Genomic DNA, 22,368 nt, shown 5'->3' with positions numbered 1-22,368 from the left:
CCATCTCTGTTTAGAGATTGGGGGTGTGGGCTGTACCAACCACCAAAAAACGCAGTCTTATGCTTTCATGCAAGCTGCCACATAGTTATTTTAATTATAGATCCATGCATGCACTCTTTCTCCACTTTAGTTCTCTGTTCCTGAGCCATCACAAGCCTCATTTCCATCCTACCTATTCACCCATACACTTCCTCCACTCCTCCATCACCCAAAACTCCAACCACAGACCTTCCTGTAGAAATCCCGAGACTTCCTGTAGGATCCCCTGCAGACATCCTGTAGAAGCCTGCAAACTCGGTTGCTGAGCATCTGAACGTGTGGAACTTCTGTGGGATGATGTTAGAGATACCCTGGAACCTCTCCTAGCCCCCTGACCTTTCCCAAGCTTTCTCTCCCTTCGCACCACCTCTGCACAGCCAAACCCTAATAAGAAACAAAATCATAATCACTCCAACCACTTAAGCAAAAATACAAAAACAATGTTCTTTTCAATAGAAGTAGTTTAAGTTCATGCATTTCATATCACTAGAGGTAATGGTATCATTCTTAAACATTTGCACTCCCACCATTGCATCATAGAGATTAAGCTAGTCAGATTAGGGTTTACTAGGGTTTCCATGTTTTGGTTGGCTTTCGGTTCATTTTTGCAAAGTAGATTAATTTCCTTTGAGATAGCCTTCGTCCATCATTTAGAAAGCTTCTTCTGAGAGCATATAGAAGTTGGCTTGAGCCCTAGCGGACTTGTGCCAGCTGACCAAGTGACAGCTGCGACAAGAGCTAGTACTTGTGCATACAGCACCGTCGCTTCCAAGTTTGTATGAACTACCGGGTTGATAAAATTAGAGATAGGAAGCTCCAGGAGTTGTAGCATTATTGCTACAATACTGGAGCCCACCAAGTAGGTCTAGTTAAGAGAAGAGAGAGAAATTAATCCTAAAATTTACTTTAAATATCAAAAGGGTTCTCATGTTAGGGGTCTAGTAAATATTTTAGCAAACTACTCTTTTGTTGGATTATAATCCATTTTCACCACCTCATTTACAACCCATTCTCCAATAAATTCGTACTTTATGGGAATACGCTTGGTCTTTGTATGTAGAGAATGATTCTTACATATGCTAATAGAACTTGTGTTATCACAGATAATGGGAATACAATTTACATAAGTTACCTTCAAACCCTGTATGCTTTGCTTCATCCACAAAATCTGAGAGCAGCTAGATGATGTTGCAATGCATTTTCCTTAGCAATAGAGAGAGAGAGATCGATGTCTACTTCTTGCTCAACCAAGCCACTAGGAATTATCCAAGAAAGAAAGAACCTTCACTTGTGTTTTTCGTATCATCTACATTTCCAACCTAATATGTATATGCTATTAGTGAAAATGTTTTACATCGTGGATACAATAACTCATAATTCATTGTAGCTCTCAAATATATGAATATTCTTTTGTCTTCTAGCTAATGGATTTCTTAGAGGCATGATTGATATCTTCCAACAACACCAATAGCTTGAATAATGTCTAGTCTTGTATCTATTAAATATAATAGGTTTCCTATCATTAACCTGTACATTTTCCGATCCACCTCAGTTGACTCATCATAATTGTTAAGCTTGCATCAAGTAACCATTGGAGTATTAACAATTTATGATTCTTACATTCCAAATTTCTTTAATACTTATTTGAGGTACTTACCTTGGGAGATAACTATCCATTTTGTTGATTATTTAATATGTGAACCAAGAAATAATGAACGCTCTCCAAGAATGGACATTTCAAATTCAGCTTTGCGTATCAACTACAAACTTTTGACTAAGTGCGTCTGCATCACTACCAAAAGTATTGTCATCAATGTAAACAACAATCAAAATATTTTCATTTTCAAATTAGATATATAATTTTTTGTTCATCACTCCTCTTTTGAATCGACAATATACCATATATTTATCTAGTCTACAATACCATGCCCTGATGCTTGTTTAATAGCATATAATGCCTTTCTTCCTTAATATCACCATCCAAGAAATTTGATTTCACATCCATTTGATATACCTTGAACTCTTTAGGGCTAGAATATTCCAAAAGCATTCTGATAGCCTCTAATATGGCTACCAGAGAAAAATATTCATAAAAATCTAAACCTTCAATCTCAGCATAGCCTTTTCATACTAATCTGTCCTTATTCCTCAAGACTTTTCCATTCTCATTTAGTTTATTCCTAAAGACCCGTTTGGTCCCAATGGCATTATTGTTTGTTGGTCTTGGAACCAATTCCCGTTTCAGTTTTTTTTCAATTTGATATGGTTCTTCATTCATAAAATTTATCCAATCTTCATCTCTGCTTGCCTATAAGAAACATTTTAGTTCAATCATACACAACATAACAATATGTGCTTGATTGGTGGAATTCATCATTATTCTTCTTATTTGGAATCCTACATCAAAATCACCTACAATATTATTAGAGGGACAATGCTTTTGAACATACCTTGAGGGATATTTTGGTTGAGGGATTTCTACAACTTCATTGACTTCTCCATCAAAAGTTTCACCATCATCTTCATGGTTAGCCCATTCATTTGAGTTTATATATTTTGGTTTCTTGTCTTTGAGAGGAATAGACTCATCCACCCCTAAATCAATGTCTTCCACTACTTTTGTTGAGATTTTATTAACACATATAACTCTTTTTATTAGGTGAATACCCAAGAAACATACCTTCATTTTCTCTCACATCAAACTTACCAATTTTTTCATAATTATTTTTCATGTAGAACTTACTACCCGAAACCTTGAATCACTTAACTATTATTGGCTTCCCATACCACAATTCATAGGGGGTCTTTTCACTTTTTGGTTGGAAGTGAGCTTTATTTAAAATAACAACTACTATATTAATAACTTCATCCAAAAACCTTTGTTTTATATTTCTTTCTTGCATTATTGCTATATCCAACTGTTGTACTGACAAGTTGGCCCTTTCAACTTTGCCATTTTATTGTGGAATACTTGCAATGGTGAATTTCCTGTTTATGCCATGCTTCTTATAGTTATCATCAAATTCTTTAGAGGTAAATTCTCGACTATTCTTAGATGTTATTCACTTTATTTTGTAATTAGTTTCATTTTGATCCATAACTTTAAAGAATTTCAAAATTCAAAAAAATTTGACTTTTATCTTAAGAATTCAACCCAAGCATGCCTACTACAATCCTCAAAAATCAATATAAAATATAGGTTACCATTTGGATTTTGAGTTTTTGTAGGACCACATATGTCCGTGTGCACTAATTATAATGACTTGGTGGAAAAATGTTCTTTTCTCTTGATGGGAACTTGATTTTTATTACCAATCTGACATGACATGCAAATTATGCTTTCTGGTATATATATTTGGCAAGTCTTGTAAAACTTTATCTTTTCCTAGCGTCACAATTTTATGAAAATTGAGGTGTCCTAGCCTTTTATATCATTATCAACTTTCATCATACTTTCTAAAAAAAAAGTTCTCGTTGTCTTCATTCAAGATGTATATTTTGATGTCAGTCCTTGTAGTTATGCCCACTACCCCACCTACATCTATTTTTGTTATTCGAAAATAGTTGGAGTGGAAATGTACATCATATTTCCAGTCACATATGTTAATTTTGCAGGTTATTAACAAATTCCAACCATGCGATAAGATTCCTCTCTTCGAGAGGACAAATTTTGACTATTTGAGCACTCAATTTGGACAAGGGAAAGTGTGAGTTTTATCTAAATCCCAGATGTGCACATTTTCTCACGTCGCCCCTAAAGAAAATTGGACACCCTTGGAAGGCTATAAATACAAGTGAACTCAACATCATTTGGAAATCATCATAATACATTTTTATATTCTCTTCCTTGGTTTGTCTCGCACAGGTCAAAGGCTATTTCGTTGAAATTCATTGGCATAGGTCCGAGATTACAGGGTTCGAAGCTCACACGTATTTCTATGGTTTGGGCAACAATGAAAGCTTGTCAAATGAATTTTTTTCCTCTAGTCGCAGGCTTGTAGGCTCAAGGTAGTGGCTAGAATCTCTTAGTCACATGCGTGTCTCTTCCTCCATGTGAATGGAATCTAAAGTTTGAATTTTCAGTTGACCAAAGCTTTCACGAGTTGACCACAGAGTTTGATAGTTGAGCATAGACAATGACAGTTGATTACAAGCTCTTGAATTAGGGTTTTGATTATTGGAATGGCTTGGTTCATCTAATGGATATCACTTAGTTGGTTTTTTCTGGATAGGTTTATGGGGTAATATATGGATCATTGTAATCTCTATTTTTTGAATCATTGAATGACAATATAATAAGAAGAAGAATTTGTAAGGGTTTTACTAATAGTGCGTTTTTCCCTGGTCTCTGACCAATCCTCGTTTCTCTATGTGTGAATGTTTTTCTTCTATTATTCCTTTATTGACGATGATATTGTTCTTTCTACATAGTTGCATATGTTTCTGAATAATGATGTAAAATTGTATAATGATATGATGCCATGGGGTGAATTTAAATATGGAAATAATGAAATGAAATTATCAAAGAAAAGAATAATATATCCCTAAGAAAAATTAACATGGTATCATAGATGGGCTGTAGAAAAGTTATTTGACATCACTGCTAAGAACACACCCTTGATGGATGCAAGAGAAGATGAGGGAGACCTAAAAGAACTCAAGGGTTTGAAATAAACCCTAGGAAATTTCGTTATTAGGGTTTAATGGATATTATAAGGATAGGGTTTGGAAGAAACCATGGTTTATGGAAAATATTTTAGATATACAATTTGGATACCCTAGCATGATCAATGTGAAGAAGTTCAACCACTTGTGATGGATTTGTTGAATCCCTAGATGGTATAGTCTCTATTAGGCTTGGTTGTTGATGAATTTGGTAAATATATTGAAGGAAGCATTATCATATGGTCAATGGATAGTCATGGATCTTGAAGGTTGGTTCAAGAGGGAGATGATATCCTTTCATTAGAAGATAAGTACTTTTTTATTTATATTACTTATTTATGTTTTTACTTTTTTTTATAGATTTATTGATTTGATCATTGAGTATGCTTACATCATGTATATTTGGGTATTTTATACTTCTAATTTACTGATGATATTTGATAAGTGGACGCTTCTTTAAGATCATAAGACATGCAATAAAATATGGCTAGTGTAGGAAGATAAGAGCTAGAATCTCCCATGACAAAAAAGTACACAAAGTAATCATGTTGCCAATTTCAAACAAGAAGGCGCATATGAATCTGAATACTACAAGGTATGCATGGTTTATTATTTAAAATGAAATATTGGATTATAAGGTAAGCCCTAAGGTATGGTGAGGATATCGCTTCAAAAATGGCTCATGCATGCATATGAAACTAAGTTTGGTTCATGGTATTTATGATTAGATGTTGCACTTAGTATTGGACAAGTATATTACATTCTAGTCATGGTAAAGATACATTGGTTTTTGATATATTGCTATACATGATATTTGGCATGACTTTTTCATTTTAAACATGATGGATTTCATATAGAAGGCAATCTCATTGATTCTTATATATGGTATCTTGATACAATTGACAATGCTTGTGATAAGAATGACTACCTTGATGATAGAAGTGTTTCATAAGATTGATATTCAAGATATTCTTCTTGACCTTGGTTAGCTTGGTAATTATGACATGTGGTCAAATTGGATGCCCTAACTTGATGGTTAATGATAAATAAGTGATGTGGTGATCATAATCCTTGAAGTATGATAAGACACTTGTCAACATCCCTAATCATATGACTCTAAACCTCGATGAAAATTTTATGTGATGATAAAGTAACTGATGTTGAAATTCTATGACCATGATGGATATATGTTTTAGAATCTAATATGCTTGATTTTATTATATATATGACTTTAGAATCTAATATAGCTTAAGGGTCTACTCATTCAGAGGGAGAATATCTCCATAAGATCCCTACATCTATTATCATTTTCATTATATGTATAGAATATGATTTATTAATAATAATAATAATAATAATAATAATAATAATAATAATATCCTTTTTTAAGGTCACAGCCAAGCCAGACACCAAATTGGTGTATGAGACCCCCTTGTTTATGGGACAAGGGACCCACCTCCATGCAGCGATTTGACTGCTAAGTATACGAAGGCATACATACTCTACCCCCCTCTGGTTTTGAACCTATGACCTCTTAGGAGGAAACACATGCTCTTAACCATTGGGCCCACTCAATTATTGAAGCAATATTTTTGACATAAATAGACTAAATATCTATTGTTGATAGTTTGCAGCAAGTTCTAGTCTGATAAGAGAGGGTTTCCCCAACCACATGGAAGCAATATTATCAATGTCGTTCTACGCCTCACAACCACAGAAAGGAAATCCTATGGGTGAACTTATGCCTGCAGGTCATAAAATTTGAAGCTTTATGCATAAAATCAAGAAAGAGAAAGGAATATGATAGTCCTAGAGATATGCAACTCCATGGATGTACTGATGTTGTTTGGGATCATTATTAATAAGATGAGCACTTCCGGGTGTTTCCTTAGTATGAGATCTACCATGATATTATGATGAAAACTCCATAGCACCAAGCACGAATGAGGTTGAGTATGATGTTGACTAGCGTGGCTACCTATGACTCAGCTTGAAGAAGGGGATACATTCTGAAAATAATGAGTGGGATTTGATTGGTAGAGAATCTTGAGATATCTTCAATCGGTGTTATTGTACGAGAGAGGCTTAGGCTTGTGGTTGTTTCCTCTGTGAGAGGGAGGATGAATATAGTATCAATTATGTGATAAAAAAATAGGATTTTGATTTGATAACTGATGGTTTTCCTTGATGACAATGTTATGTGAGGATAATGACTTTCAAGGACATATTGGTATCCAATAATGATTTTGCATTGGCTTCAGTTGCTTTGGCTCATTGGTTGAAGTATATACATTTGTGATTTAGTATGATAAATGGATGAAACTAATATGGATTGCCCCTGACTTATGCATTCATATTTAGTGATAGAAATGATTCATGCTATTATCATAAGGATGGCTTGATAAAGGTGGATTAGAGAGTAATTCATAAACAAAAGGTTGTTGTAACTTGGTTGAAAGATTTTTTCATAGTGATATTGGCTAAAACTTTTATGACTTTAATATTAAGTTTGATTTGGCATCTAAAGCTTGATAAGTTGACTTAGTTGATTTTATTGGATAATATTGATTTATGTAAGGTTGAGCATATTGGTTTGGTCAAGTGCTATTTTTGTAGAAAGCGCTATATGAAGCAAGCTTCTTGATCCTGGTATGTCTGTATTGATGGTAATCTAGTGAAGCCAGGAAGAGGTTCCCATACAAACCTCTACTTCAAAAGTGGTCCAAGGTATGACTTTGATTTTGGTTTTATATCTTGATAGTCTATTCTTGACAGGTAATGTTCCTCTGATGATCAAGGTAAGAGGGAGATGGCCCCTAAAGTTCAAAATGAAGAATCATAGCATGATTAATTACATTCTGAAGTTGGGAATAGAAAAATCTGTATTGTGAAGCTATTGAAGAGTTGTTGGAAAATGGAAATGCAAATCCTTGGACAGTCCAATCAAATTTCAAGAAGTTATGGGGAGATGTTATTGGACTTGAATTAGAAATAGAGAGTCAATTGAAGCATTGGTGTTCCATGTGAACACTTCTCTGTATAAATATGTTTTTTATAGAACAACTTGAGTGAATTCATGATTGAGTTGCTTCATACACATTAAGTTGTTGCTAAGAAAACTTCAAGATATTTGCATGGGATAATCAATTTTTTGTTTGAGATATTCTTCCTATGATATGCAACTCCATGGATGTACTGATGTTGTTTGGGATCATTATTAATAAGATGAGCACTTCTGGGTGTTTCCTTAGTATGAGATCTACCATGATATTATGATGAAAATTCCATAGCACCAAGCACAAATGAGGTTGAGTACGATGTTGACTAGCGTGGCTACCTATGACTCAGCTTGAAGAAGGGGATACATTGTGAAAATAATGAGTGGGATTTGATTGGTAGAGAATCCTGAGATATCTTCAATCTGTGTTATTGTACGAGAGAGGCTTAGGCTTTTGGTTGTTTCCTCTGTGAGAGGGAGGATGAATATAGTATCTATTTTGTGATATATATTTAATATTTCATTGTACATGTTATATGAACAGGAGTCTAGTACTATTGAGACATGATGATTAGCGGATATGAGCATGATTATATGTTTCTAATCTACACATCGAAGGACTAATCAAGAACACTGAGTAGACTCTTTCCCCCTGTCTTAGCTCCCATGATGAGGAAATGAGATGGAGGGCTCTTAGGGTTGAGGCATATCTTGATAATAGGGTTTTATATTTTGCTCCATTATCTATTACCCATAGGTTTGCAGATTTTTCTACCCTATATTGGTATTTATAGAGTATACCCGAGTTGGCATCATAGCCACAAGATGGGCTTGTTTGAAATATTTCTCCCCTTATGGCCAACGAGTTGAGAGTGTACCTAGGGGTGTACAACCAAAGATTATTATGATGTAGGTGTTCTACCAAATGACTCTTGAGGGTCATTGTTGGAAAGATCAATGGCAAATATGATGGGTTGATATGTGCTCCCCTATATCACCTATTCCTCGATATGGGGTTGTATATGTTTAGCTCCCCAATGAGATTTCAAGTTGAGATGTGCTTCTTCATGTAATTTATGGGTAGAGATATGCTCCCATATTTAGTTTTAGGTTTAGACTAAGCTCCCTTACATGGTTTCATGTTTTTATGTGCTCCCTGTTGTTGTTCTGGACTGAGTTAGGCTCTCCAATTTTGATGCGGGTCATAGAACTTGCTCGTCATTGATGTTTCTCGGGTAGTAGCATTGGGCTCCCCGCTAACAGTGATTGTGGGTGGTAGCAGTGGCTCCCCGATGAATACAAAGTTGTAGAATAAGATCCCCTCTTATATCAAATAATTATTCTTTTAGATTTGAGAATGTTCAACACATGAGTAGGGACAGTCAAGGGATAAGTAGGAATAAGCAGGAGATGAGGAGAGATGATCATTGATGACATTTGATGATGAGACACTTGAAATTTGATATGATTTTATGACATGAAATTTCTGATGATTATGTGATGTAGTTATAATTTCTCCCTAGATAAGAGGGAGTGTTCATTTGGAAGCTCAGTGACAAATTCGAACGATGTGAGGAGATTCCTCTTTTTGAGAGAGCCAATTTTGACCATTGAATCACATAATTTGGATAAGGGAAACTATATTTTTAAATTAAATCTCACATGTGCACATTTTATCAAGTCCCCCCTAAAGAAAATTGGGGGACCCTTAGAAGGCTATAAATACAAGTGACATCAACCTCATTTGGACATCATCATGAGACATTCTTCTATTCACTTCCTTCGTTTGGCTCGCATACATTTGGGGATAGTTCCTGGAAATTTGTTGACACAAGTATGATATTAGAGGATCTGAAGCTAACACGTGTTTCTAGGGTTTTGGGTCACAGTCGCAGGCTTATCAAAGGTAATTTTCCACTATAGTAGAAAACTTTCAGGCTCAAGGTAGTGACTATAATCTCTCAATCACACGCAAGTCTCTTCCTCCATGCGACAAGAATCTAAAGTTTGATTTTTCAGTTGACCGAAGTTTTCACCAATTGATTGCAGAGTTTGGAAGTTGACCTAAGACAATGACAGTTGATTACATGCTCCTGAATTAGGGTTTTTATTATTGGTATGGTTGGGTTCATCTCATGGTTATTGTTTACTTGATTTTTTTTTGGATAGGTTTATGGTTGAAAATATGGATCATTGTACTCTCTCTTTGCTAAATCATTCAATGAACATTTAATAAGAAGAAGAATTCGAAATGGTTTTCCCTGGTCTTGGAGCAATCCTGGTGTCTCTATGTGTGAATATTTTTATTCTATTTTTTCCTTATTTGATGATGATATTGTTCTTTCTACATAGTTGCATATGTTGTTGAATTATGATATGATTCCATGGGGTCAATTTTTATACGGAAATAATGAAATGCAATTACCAGAGAAAAGAAAAATATAGCCCTAAGAAAAATTATCAACACATTTGACTTACACTCAACAAGTTTTGCTTGAGTTTTTCCCCCAAAAAAACATTCTTAGCTTTCCGTTTTCTATTTACATAGTTGACTATGACTTTGTGCATGATTTTACCTAGAGCATCATTTCCAAAAGTAACATCACCTTTGTTGTATTCCTTTAGTGATAGAAAATAATTCTTATCATTTGTCATGTTCTTTGAACACCCACTATCTACATGCCAATGATTGCCTTGATTTTTTGCATACAACACAATGCCACATTTTTCACTTCTTTCTTCCTATTACTGCTACCATAGCTTGAGTTTTAATTTTTCTTCCCATTATTATGTCAGTCATAACATTTAGCATGCCATCTAAAGAAGAAAAAAAATTGTTTTTCTTTGGTATATTTCTCTTTAATTTGGAAAAATATGTTATTTAACTGATATAATATATTTATATGATTTTTTATTTTCCTATTTCTTAAATACACACTAGAACTTGTAGATTTATGTCCATAGTTTATGCATGTAAAAGAGTAATCATGAAATATATTTTCATACTTGGAAGCAATTTTCCTGCGAAATTTATGTTGTCTTCTCCTTAGAGGCAAGCCAACTCTTTGCTGAACTCTATGGTTGTTTCCCACATTTAATTGTTGTTGTTGATTTTTATTTTCACTTATTTTTATAATGTTGTCCTTCTTCTTATTTTATTGATCGTGTTGTTTTTCCTCAAGTTCTATATTTATACCATTGTTTTATCCCTTGTTTCCTTAAAAAATGTTTATGGGTTCGTTAGCCTTATGTTTTGTTGAACTTAAATCTCCTTCATAGCTCAAACCAATTTTCATATGAGGGGAACTTTGAACATTCATCATTTCATCCAATTTACTAGTAATTTTGATAAATTTATTATTTAGACTAAGATGTGCCTTAGTCTTGTCCAGTTCTTTTCTAAGCGTGACAAACTTCTCCTCCAAATTTTCGCATGCCTTCTTTTTTATTTTAGTTGATCCAACAAAGTATATTAAATTTTCTTTTCTTCCTCAACATTCAGAATAAGTGGGGTAAAAATTTGAGAGTTACCCTTTTCTTTTTGAAATTTTTCTAATATCTCTTTTTGTATCTTATTCATCTTTCCTAGCCTCTAAATTTCTTCTAAGGCACTAATCAATTTACGTTCCAAGTCTACTTTAGCCACTTCTTCATTACACTTTTCATGTTCTTATTATAGTGTTTCCAAAGCCATGAGAATGAGCTCATCTATACTTCCTTAGCTTTGTCCTCATTAGAGGATTGAACATCTTCATCTTCTAAGGAACTTCTACCATCTTGAGTAAAGACATTCTTTTCTTGGTATTTTTTTCCTTACGTATTTTCCTATACTTATCCTTATGTTCATTACCACTCTTGTTTTTCTTTTGTAGAAACTTAGAAGAATACTAACTTACTTTACCAAAATTGAAGCACCTGAAACAAAACTTAATTTTTTATTTACCTCATCCTCTTTCCAACATTTTAACAAATTTTGTCTCTTCTTTGTCTAATTCACAGAATGAGTCATCTTGATATTCTTTGGTATTTTTGTCTAATTGGAAGGATGCCTCCCTTGTCGTGGATCTTCGTTTTGCAATATAATTTCATAGGAAGTTAATGTTCCATGTAATTAATCCAACATTAAATTTTTAACATTTGTCATTTATTAAATAGTTGATACCTTCAGATTGAATCTTTAAGGGAGTGATTTCACCACTTTTTGAACGAGAAATGACTCATCCATTTTTTCATCAAGTCCTCTAATTATGTTTTACTACTAAATCCACTTGATGGAAAATTTACGTATTCCATTATCCTCGTGCATCTTTAGGGATTTAAATTGCATTATGCAACCTTGAAGTTTATCTTTCTTCACTTTAGTGTTCTCGATCTGTAAATTAACAATAATATTACACTAGATAATTTTTCACAATAGATGTAATAAAATTATATTTAAAAATACTAAATCTACACTATTATGGTTTTATTTCTCTTTAGATTTATAGATTTGTAGAATATTATTAGATGAAAATGAAAGAAAAATAAAATTATGCAAAAAAGGGGAAACAAAAAATAAAAACTCACAAACCAAGATTTGACACAAGATATAACCTAGGAAACCTTTTTAGGAGAAAACCGAGTTGGAGGGTGATGTCGCTCTACTCTCTTTCCCTAAATAGAAAATAGTCGTAGGTACAAAGAAGAATGGCATGTCACCCATGGGCTACTACAATGCATAAATGATATTTTTTTTCTCTATATCCTATCCCTCTTGAATTTTTTTCCTCATTTGTGTAACAAAATGGACTCGAAAAGATTGGAAACTCTTTTCCTCCTAGTGGCTCGATTACAACAGATCCTAATAGGCTACTAGTAGTTCGGTTTGACTACCTCAACTCTTAAAAAAAGTTACCATATAGAATATTTTAGATTATTATTCATGATAATTATGTGCTTAGCCCCTTTTCCATGAATAATGGGGACTGGTGTGACATCCTCTTTAATTTTGGTGGTGAAAACAAGAAGGCTGACTTCTGAGTGGCATAACTTTTGCATACAAACTTTGATTGAAGCAATTATTTTGCCACTGGAAAAGTATTTTTGTGTATAATATTAGGGAAATGTGAGGATCTATATAGGAAAATATTTACGCATAAAAAATGTCATTTGATTCCTGAAAATGGTCATAGAAGGTTTGAGAGCCTAATTTTCCAAACTAGGTCATGCTATTAAAAATTTTCCTAAGAGATGACTCCTCCTCTTTACAATCTAAAGGAATCACGATTGATGAAAAATAGTATAACGATATAATATGTATCATATCTCCCACTTTTTGGAGGATTTGTATCTCCCAAATATTTTACTGAATAAGGTGACGAAAATTCTCATCTACCTTCTCTTAGGTGTACCAATTAGAATTGCACTAGAGTTTCTATTTCAACCCAATTTGCCAACGGTCATGTTCACTTTGTTTTGTAGACGTAAACCAGTTCTACAAAATTATATATTTTGTCAAATCTACTTGACCACATGGCACCAAATCTTCTACAGAAGATAGGACTTATTCCTCTTCCTAATCTAGCATGGAAGGCTCATAGAGCTTCATATTCTCCACATTCACAATTGCATTTATGTGCATGTATGGGGGTATACTAAGTCTATAGGTATTACTTCCCACATTTTCCAGTATCTCAAATGGACCATACAGAAGAGCCTTTATTTTCTTACCAGGTTCAACCCTGTAAACTCTCCTTGTTCAACTATAACCATACTCCATCTCCCACATGGAACAAATTATTTGTTCTATGTTGATAACAATTGGCCATGTATTTTCTCTATGGCTTTTATAGTGTCTCCTGTACATGTATATGGATTTTTCTAATCTTTTCTACAAATGTTTTTGCCCCTAAGGAATTCCCTATAACATCCTTTCTAGCCATATTCAATATCTAAAGGTGAAGGTGACAAATGTCAAAAACAATGTTCAAACGAATAGTTAACAATAGAAGTGTGAACTGTTCTTTTATAAGAGTGTTGTATATATACTATATTTTCATCCCATGCCTTTGGATGGTTCTAATTTTAATACCTTCAATGTTGCACCAAAGTCGTATTGACTACTATTTTCCCGTCTGATTATCCATAGATTTTTTCAAACCTCTTCAACTTTTTGTCCAACATCTCCCAAAATTTAGTGCAAAATTTACTAATAAATCTTGTGTTCCTATATAAAATTATGCTCCTTCATATCCCTAAATGCACCCAAATCTGTCCAAAAAACAAGTTTACTACTTATATCCCACTAAATATATTTTTATAGGGCATCAAGAAACCCATCTTGCTGAACTTGTCAACTATTATGAACAAGTAGTCATCTCCCTTCCTAGTTGTTTCTAAACCTCCCAAAAAGTCCATAAAAATGCTTTCATGGGGAAAAGTTGGTATAGGTAAGGGATGACATAAGCCATTTTTCCTATTATTAGGCTTGTTGGTACAACAAAGTATGTGTCATATTATGAACTTGGCTACATTTTCTTGCATCTTGGTCCAATACACATACCTATCGATGTTGACGATAGTATTCCCTACAACAAGTGCCTTAGAACCTTGAAGGTTTGAGCCTCTTTCATCAGCTACAAATGCTAATCTTTAGGAACACATAGGTTATCCAACCTTTAGTGTAACTCATCCTTGATATGGTAGTCAATGGTGTTGTTACCATCATGTACATGACACTTTTTCTACAACTACTAACACCTCCCTAAAGTCCTCATCCTTTGAATATGCATAATTTGTATGCATAATGGGTGAATGTCTCCTTGTACATCATAGTTCCCAAATTTGTGATCTTTGATGTGGGTGGCCTCAAAAGCATGTTGACCAACTTGTTTGCGCTTCCCTTCTTGTACTTCATTGGTAAATGAAACTATGATAGAAACCTCGCCCACTTGTAATTCTTGGGATTTTGTAGCTTATTCTAGGCATGTAAGTATTGTAGTGGTTGCTGAACTATGTGGGTTAATGGCTGCTTTCCCATCAGATAGTGCTTCCACTTCTTCATAGCTTTCACCAAGGAATATAGCTCCCTATCTTAGGTTGGGTAGTAAAAAACTTCCCCATGAAATACTTATTAATGGTAGGATACATTGCTTCCTCTCTACACACACATATATATATATATATATATATATATATATATATATATATATATATATATATATATATATATATATATATATATATATATATATATAGATATATATATACATATACCACTCCCATAGCATACCCACTAGCATGTGTCTCCATTTTGAAGGGCTACTGCAAGTTCGGTAATACTAGAATGAGTGCTTGATTTATATTTTCTTTAGTTCCTCAAATGAACTGTATTGACCCTTTCCCCATTAGAAGTTATTGCCACTTATTGTTATGGAATGGAGTAGTGTTTCTACCAAAGAAAATGAGGTTATGAATTTCTTGGGGTATTATGCTACACCAAACTAAACTCCTAACTTAGAAGAATTAGTAGGAACCTATTATTTCATGATGGACTCCATAGTTGTAGGATCTATCTTTAGCTCTCCTCCACTTATCACATACCCTAGATACACCAAAGGCTATTGTGTAAAATCACATTTCTTGATATTTCTAGTAGCAAGGGGTTTTTTAATGTCTCCAACAACTATTTAAAATTCTAGATATGCTCTTACGAGGTAGCACCATATACCACTATACCATCCAAAGAGATAATAATAAATTAATGTATGAAATGGTACAATATAGCATTCATTAACCCCATAAATGTAGCTAGTCCATTACATAGGCCGAATGTCATTATTAACAACTCATATAAACCTTCCTTGGATTTAAAGATGGTCTTTTAGGTATCTTATTATTTGACACAAACCTGCTGAGATCTAGACTTTCGGTCCAACATGGGGAAATATTTCACTTGTTGTAACTGATTTAGTAGATCAAACATTATGGGAAGGGGGTACCTATTCTAGAGCATGATTTTGTTCAAATTTGTGTAATCAATACACATCTGCCAAGTGCCAAAATTCTTTGGCATAATGATGATGGGTGACCCACATGGTGATGTTCTCAGTTGAGTGACACCTTGTTCTAGTAGTTTCTTGAACTATTTCTTTACCTCTCATGCTTCTATAAAAAGCTCTCTATTCAACCCAATTTTTAGCAATGAGGATCTTGGAAATAGTTGGATATCATGCTCCACTTCCCTTTGGGATGGTAAGCATTTACGGACCTGGAGCACATCACAATATTCCTATAAGAACTCTTTCAATTGTTGTCCATGTTTCTTAATACATACCTCAAGGGATTCCTTTCCTCTTACTGACTCTTCTATAGATTGATTTTCTCTTAAACACAATAAAACATACTTCTTGTAAGAAATTATCAATTTCTTCTCTTGGTTGGAGCTTACTAGAAAAATTTTCGGCTTGCCTTTATGTGTGTTGATGGTGAATTATTTTCCATCCTTGATCAACCGATATTGATTGGCTCTCCGCATGAATATTTCATCTCTTATGTACATGTAGGGACTTCCAAGAACCACTACACATACATCAAGGGGAGCCAAATCTAGTTATACTTCATCAATAAAATCAACACTAATAGAAAATCTAATTTTATATTGTTTTGTTACCTTCAACTATGCCTTGCTATTTACTCATCCCAATGGATGTGGTGATTACAAATATCTAATACCAATTTCTTGACTAACTTGGCCACAATGAGATTCACCTACGATCTTGATTCAAATAGAGAATTAATCTTTGTCTTTTTGACCTATATCTTTATGTGGAAATGTTTTTTCATTTCTTTCTCTTCCTATTGCTAAAGGCTACACAGATTCACCTCCTTCAACACTGATGTACAAAGGATCTTCTCATCGAAATCTAAGATAATTTCAACTTAGTTGTTTGGATCATTGGGCATAAGATTCTTCTTCTTATTGTATTTCTTTTTTTCTTCAAGTTAAGTTGTGGGAGCAACTTCCAATAATTCTCCTCTATATGGATGTCAATGTTGTAGTGGTTGTAGTAGTTGATGGGATTTTGCACTAGTGTGTTGCAATTTTCATCTTTTATATTTCTCCTTTTCACTTATTCTTCAAATTTTTAGAAGCATCATTCCCCCCTCTACTTTAATCCACTTTATTTCCTTTTCTTCAAGCCTATGTACTCTAGGTATTGTGCTTGTACACAAGCCTTGTACATCAATCTCGGTTTGAACAACATAACCTGATTTCATATATGGCTATGTAGATGCCCTAGATACATGTGGAGTACATTTGGGTTCTTTGGGGAGATTCCCAACATTATGGGCATATTTCACAATTTTGTGGTGTACTTCTTTACGCTCATCCGATGCTTTTGCCTAAAGTAGTGCAGCCATATCCACTGGTCCTCTACATACCCAATAGGATAAAAATATGACTTTACAAGGGTTTTGAAGTCTTTAAGTCCTCCAAATTTTTCATTAGAGGATATCCTTCTAACCTCAAGGTCTTTATGTGTATTTTCCACGAGGTTATGGCATGACCCTCTAATTGAGCCACACAAATGAAATCTTCTATTCCTCCTCAATATAATGAACACTAAAATACACTTTTAGTTATTGCAAGTAATGATTTAACTTTAGAGCATAAATATCACCTTGGTACAACTTGGTGTTAAATTTCACTGCCATTTTGAAAAACGACTTTGAATGGTTCACGACACTGAAATTGAGTTTATCTCTTTTAGGTCCTTTCTTGAAGTGGTTCATTGTTTATTCCCAATCTCCTGACTTCCCTTCTGATCTATTCTCTATGTTATAACCCTAATATTCTCTAAATAATTAATGTTTATTTCTTACGGCCAACATGAGGAGGTTCATGTTATGTTTTATATCCATCATTGGTGCTTCCAACTGTGAAAATCTCTCCTCTACAAGATCAGAAGGGTTATTCACAAACTCATTGCCCAAGATTAGGGTTTTATGACTTTTGTCTTAACCGATCTAGATATCTTGAAAATATAAATAATATACCCAAAGAATATTTCTTTGATACCAATATGATCCACAAAATACTATGGATATTCCATTAGACAATTAGTCTGAATGCATCTAATAGAATTATATTAAAAAATATTAAATCTATACTATTAGGGCTTTATTTTTATTTAGATTTCTAAATCTGTAGTTTACTGTTAATTGTGCATGCATGAAAATTAAAACCATGCAGAAAATAGAGAACAACAAAATAAAATATCACAAGCCATGATTTGACACAAGATATAACTTGGAAAACCATTTCAGGAGAAAACCCAGCTAGAAGGTGAGGTCACTTTTCTCTATTTCTCAAAATAGAAAATGGTTTCCTATACAGTGCACAAATCCAATGCAATGCACAAATCCTCTCTATGTTCTATCTCTGTTATCCATGTATATTATGTTTTTCTCCACTATGGATAAAGATACACTTGAAAACAATGGAACCCCTTTTTTTCATAGTGGCCAAGTTATAACATGACACAATAACCTACTACTGGTTAGGCTTGACTACCTTAATTCTTAATAAAAGTTACAATGTTGTCTCTTCTATATTATTCTTCATGATATTCATGTGGCTAGCCCCATTTCCATGAATAATGGGGGCTAGCTTGGCATCCTCTTGAATTATGCTAGTGAAAACATGAAGGTCAACTTCTAAGTGACATAACTTTTGCATGCACATTCCGATTGAAATTATTCTTGCATTGTTTGAAACCTATTTGTGTTTATAATATGAAGGAAATGTGAAATGTTATATTTTCAAAGTTTGACCTTAAATAATTGTCATTTATGCCTCAAAATGCCTAAGGAAGCTTTCAGATCGTAATTTTAAAAACTTGGCCCCACTAATAAAAGTTGTCTTGTGAGCTCAATCCTCCTTTTATTCCACTCTGAAACCATCAATATGTATGAAAAAAAATATGATGGTCCAAATTGAATTAGTTCCATTAATATAAACTTATCATTTTATCCCATATTACCTTGGTAATGGTGCAATTTATAACCTTGACCAATTCATATTTATGTATTCTAGCGAGCACCACATATATTGCCTTAGAATTATAGATGAATTCAAGCTTATCGTCTCTAGTAATTATCATTGGTGGATTTGTATAGCTATCTTGCACTATGTCCCAGAAATTTTCACCAACCGATTGTAGGTAAGTATTCATTCTTACCTTCTAGAATGTATAATTGGCTCCAGTGTACATAGGATCCTTGCTGGTGTGACCTTCATCCAAGCTAGACATGGTCTTGGATCTTCTTACCAGTTATTAGATTATTTTTGAAGGATCTGGCTCTGGTACCAATTATTAGAAGCGAGGAAAATAATAAGACAGGGGTGAGGGGTGGAAAATCATTATTTTAACATTTTTTAAAATTCCTTGTTTGAATTAAAAATACTTAGCAAATCAGTAGGGGATAACCACACCAAACTCATAAATATGGACATAAGATATTAATTTGGAAACCCGATTGGGAAAACCAAAAACTTTTTTTATTATGATGAAAAATAATTCTACAACTTGAGATGACATGAATCTTTGTAGTCTACAACCTACTGAAGGCTTTAACCTCCTTTCTTTTTCGAGGGACTGGCATGTTGATTTTTCAAGAACCAACCTGAAGGAAGCACCAAGTCCCTATTTATCAACAGAAATTGAAAGGAAGCTCCAAGTCCCTATTGTGAATGCACCTACGTACATATCCTTTCAAATGCCTCTTTCATAAATTTTAAAACTCGAATAGAAAGGCTTATATGTCATACATTCATAGATAAATTATCTATTCATATCATTAAAAACCTATTCGTATCTCTATCTCGAGATACACAATTCTTAGAGATGTTCAATATAATGTTGTTTATATTTATATATATTTAGAGTTGCTCCCATTATCAACTAATTTGTTAATCTTGGTTATATGAATCAATTTCACTTTAGCTAGGTTATTTATATTAATGGTTGTTCTAATTCTCTTTTCTTTAGCTTTACCTAGTTATTCACTTTTATTTTGACATTGGGACTTAGCTCTGGGCACATAATACTTAGTGATGGGCCTCTAAATTAGACATAAATTAAGGCACATGCCTCTAAATTAAACATAAATTAAGGCCTATGACCATACTTCAACACATTAAACCTATCTTTTTGCATTAGATAATGTATTTTTAACTTTAATATATTAGTTAGGAAGGTTTATGAATGATTGCATATTTGTGCCTAATATTATTTATTTTTGTGGAATATTATGAGAATAGTGAGCATATTATGAAGATATGGAGGAGAAGATAATTTAGAAACTTTCTCCCTACTACAAGAGGATCAACATTAAATAATAAATCAACAAGATATTATGGAATTATGCCACAGATTGTGGAACTCCAATGATTGAGAAAATCTAGGAATGTGTTTCCTACCATTTAATGCAGATTCCTAGTATTTGGAACTAGATCCACTAATGAAGGGATTTTGCTGGGGAAATCTTCCTCCTTTCATGGGGAATGATTCCTAATAATTTTTTATAAGCATGAAGTTGAATTTTCCTCTAGAGAGATTTTTATTAGTCTTCTTGTGAAGAGAACTCATATTTTTGCAACTCCATCATATTTTCTTACAGGGATGTAATTGTATTGATGAAAATAATGAATATTGGTGTCATTTTAAACTTCTAAATCTTGTTCTCCTCCATAGGTATATGATTTTTCTTGGTCTTGACCATCCTAGGAGACTTCGAGCCCTTTTTGTATCATTTTGTTTTATTCTTTTCACTTCTTATTCACATACATCTCTTGTTCTTGTTTCTTTCTATTTATCCATTTAGTATTAATGATTTATTTTTGTAGGATTATGTTAAATAGTTAATGTAAACTAATTTTCAGGGTCACAAGCATCATTTCATCCTTGAAAAATATTTCGAAGGTAATAGTAATCATTGAGTTTCCTGGATTAGTCTTCTTATTCCCAAATCTAGATTTTTGGATCACCTTTTTAGCAAAGAACAATAAATTTATGCTATTTTTCAGAGCATGCTAATGAGATAAAATCGAGTTGGTTCCACTTGTATTATATCAAAAAAACATTTGGTTTAATAACAAAATTTACCCCATTTTATTTTCATTTGATTAGGCTAGGCATTTGATAGATTTACTAGCTCACTAGTTCTCGAATTTCTAATTTTTAGACTAGTAATTTTCTGTTATTTAATAAATTTTTCCCACGTATAGATAAAATTTTGGATATATGTGGACAATAATGTGTGCTTTTTTAGGGATACCTCACCTCATTCACCTCATCCAAGCCTCATCCACCCATTTCGCCGAAATCCTCTAAAATCTCCATCCGAATTCTTGTTTTATAAGAAAAAAATTGTGATTTCCATTGAGAAAATATACCCATATTGAAGCCATTGCTTGAGTTCTAGGTAGTTTCCACCACCTAAATGCCTTATTATTCCATTATCCACCTTTCTCAAGCTCCATTCCACCTTCTAGACCACTTCCTAAGATTTTAGACTGCTTTTTGTAATAAAACAGGGGATCCTGTAGACATCTTGTAGGAACTAGTACTGCCTATAGACGCCTTGTAGGAAAACATATAGTGGCTTGTTTTGAGTCCGAATTGAAAAAAATCATCACTAGAAGCCAAGATTAGGCCCCTACTTTCCCTCTAAGCCATCTGAACCATTGTACTAGTTTTCCTCCACACCTGTCTCCCCTGCCAATGAACCAAGCAAGATTAACATTTACATTTTTCAAGAAAAAAGGTAAAAGGGAAAAATTTATTTTATATCTATTCATGCACACATCAGCTAGCACTCTCTAGATCAGATTCCATGCTTAGTTTGTTTAAATCATCACATGTGGTAAATAGGGTTAAGTTAGGTTTCTTTTACATTTAGTTCACGATCTTTATGCAATTAGAATATGTTTCTTTCCTTGTACTCTATTTCTTGCAATAGGTTAGGGTTTCCATTTCAGTTCATTATTTGCAATTAGTTTAGGGTTTGATTTCAGTACATGCACTCCATTACATCATGACAGAAAAGGAAGGACACATTGTATGCTACACATATAGTGCTCTTACCTCTTAAGTTTGTACAAACCCTGGGCTGATAATTAAAATTTTGTAGCCTTGGAGTTGCAACATTCTTGCTTCAATACCGAGGCTCGTCACTTTTTGGCACATTGCTGGGAAGGTGTCAAAGTATGCATTGTTTTCCTCCCTAATTGATTCATTTCTTTTTACATTTTTCAAAAGAAAAAAATAATTGCATTAGGCATATTTCTTTTCAAAAATAGAAAAGTGCATTGCATTATTGTTTTCATTCAATCATAAAAACAAAACAAAAATCTCCAACGCCAACCCACCCCACCCCCCCATTTGATCATGTGGTGCAGCAAGAGCCACATCACCATTCACTTTTGCAGGTAGAAGAAGAAGATGGAAAATAATGTAAAAGAAATGGATGGAGATGATGATAATGAGGAAGATCCTCTCAGATTTCCCATTCCAAATACTGATGGTAGTGTGCACATGAAGAACATCCCTCCATATTTTCTTCCAAAATTTCATGTTCTAAGGTCAGAGGATCGAAAACCTTTCTCTTTGAATTTGAAATTT

The sequence above is a fragment of the Pinus tabuliformis genome, chromosome 1_1, assembly GCF_031772625.1.
Source record: "Pinus tabuliformis cultivar Carrire ecotype Pingquan chromosome 1_1, CPIR1, whole genome shotgun sequence".
Taxonomy (NCBI): Eukaryota; Viridiplantae; Streptophyta; class Pinopsida; order Pinales; family Pinaceae; genus Pinus; species Pinus tabuliformis.
The sequence above is the reverse complement of the archived record's forward strand: the minus strand, read 5'-3'. Positions refer to the sequence as shown.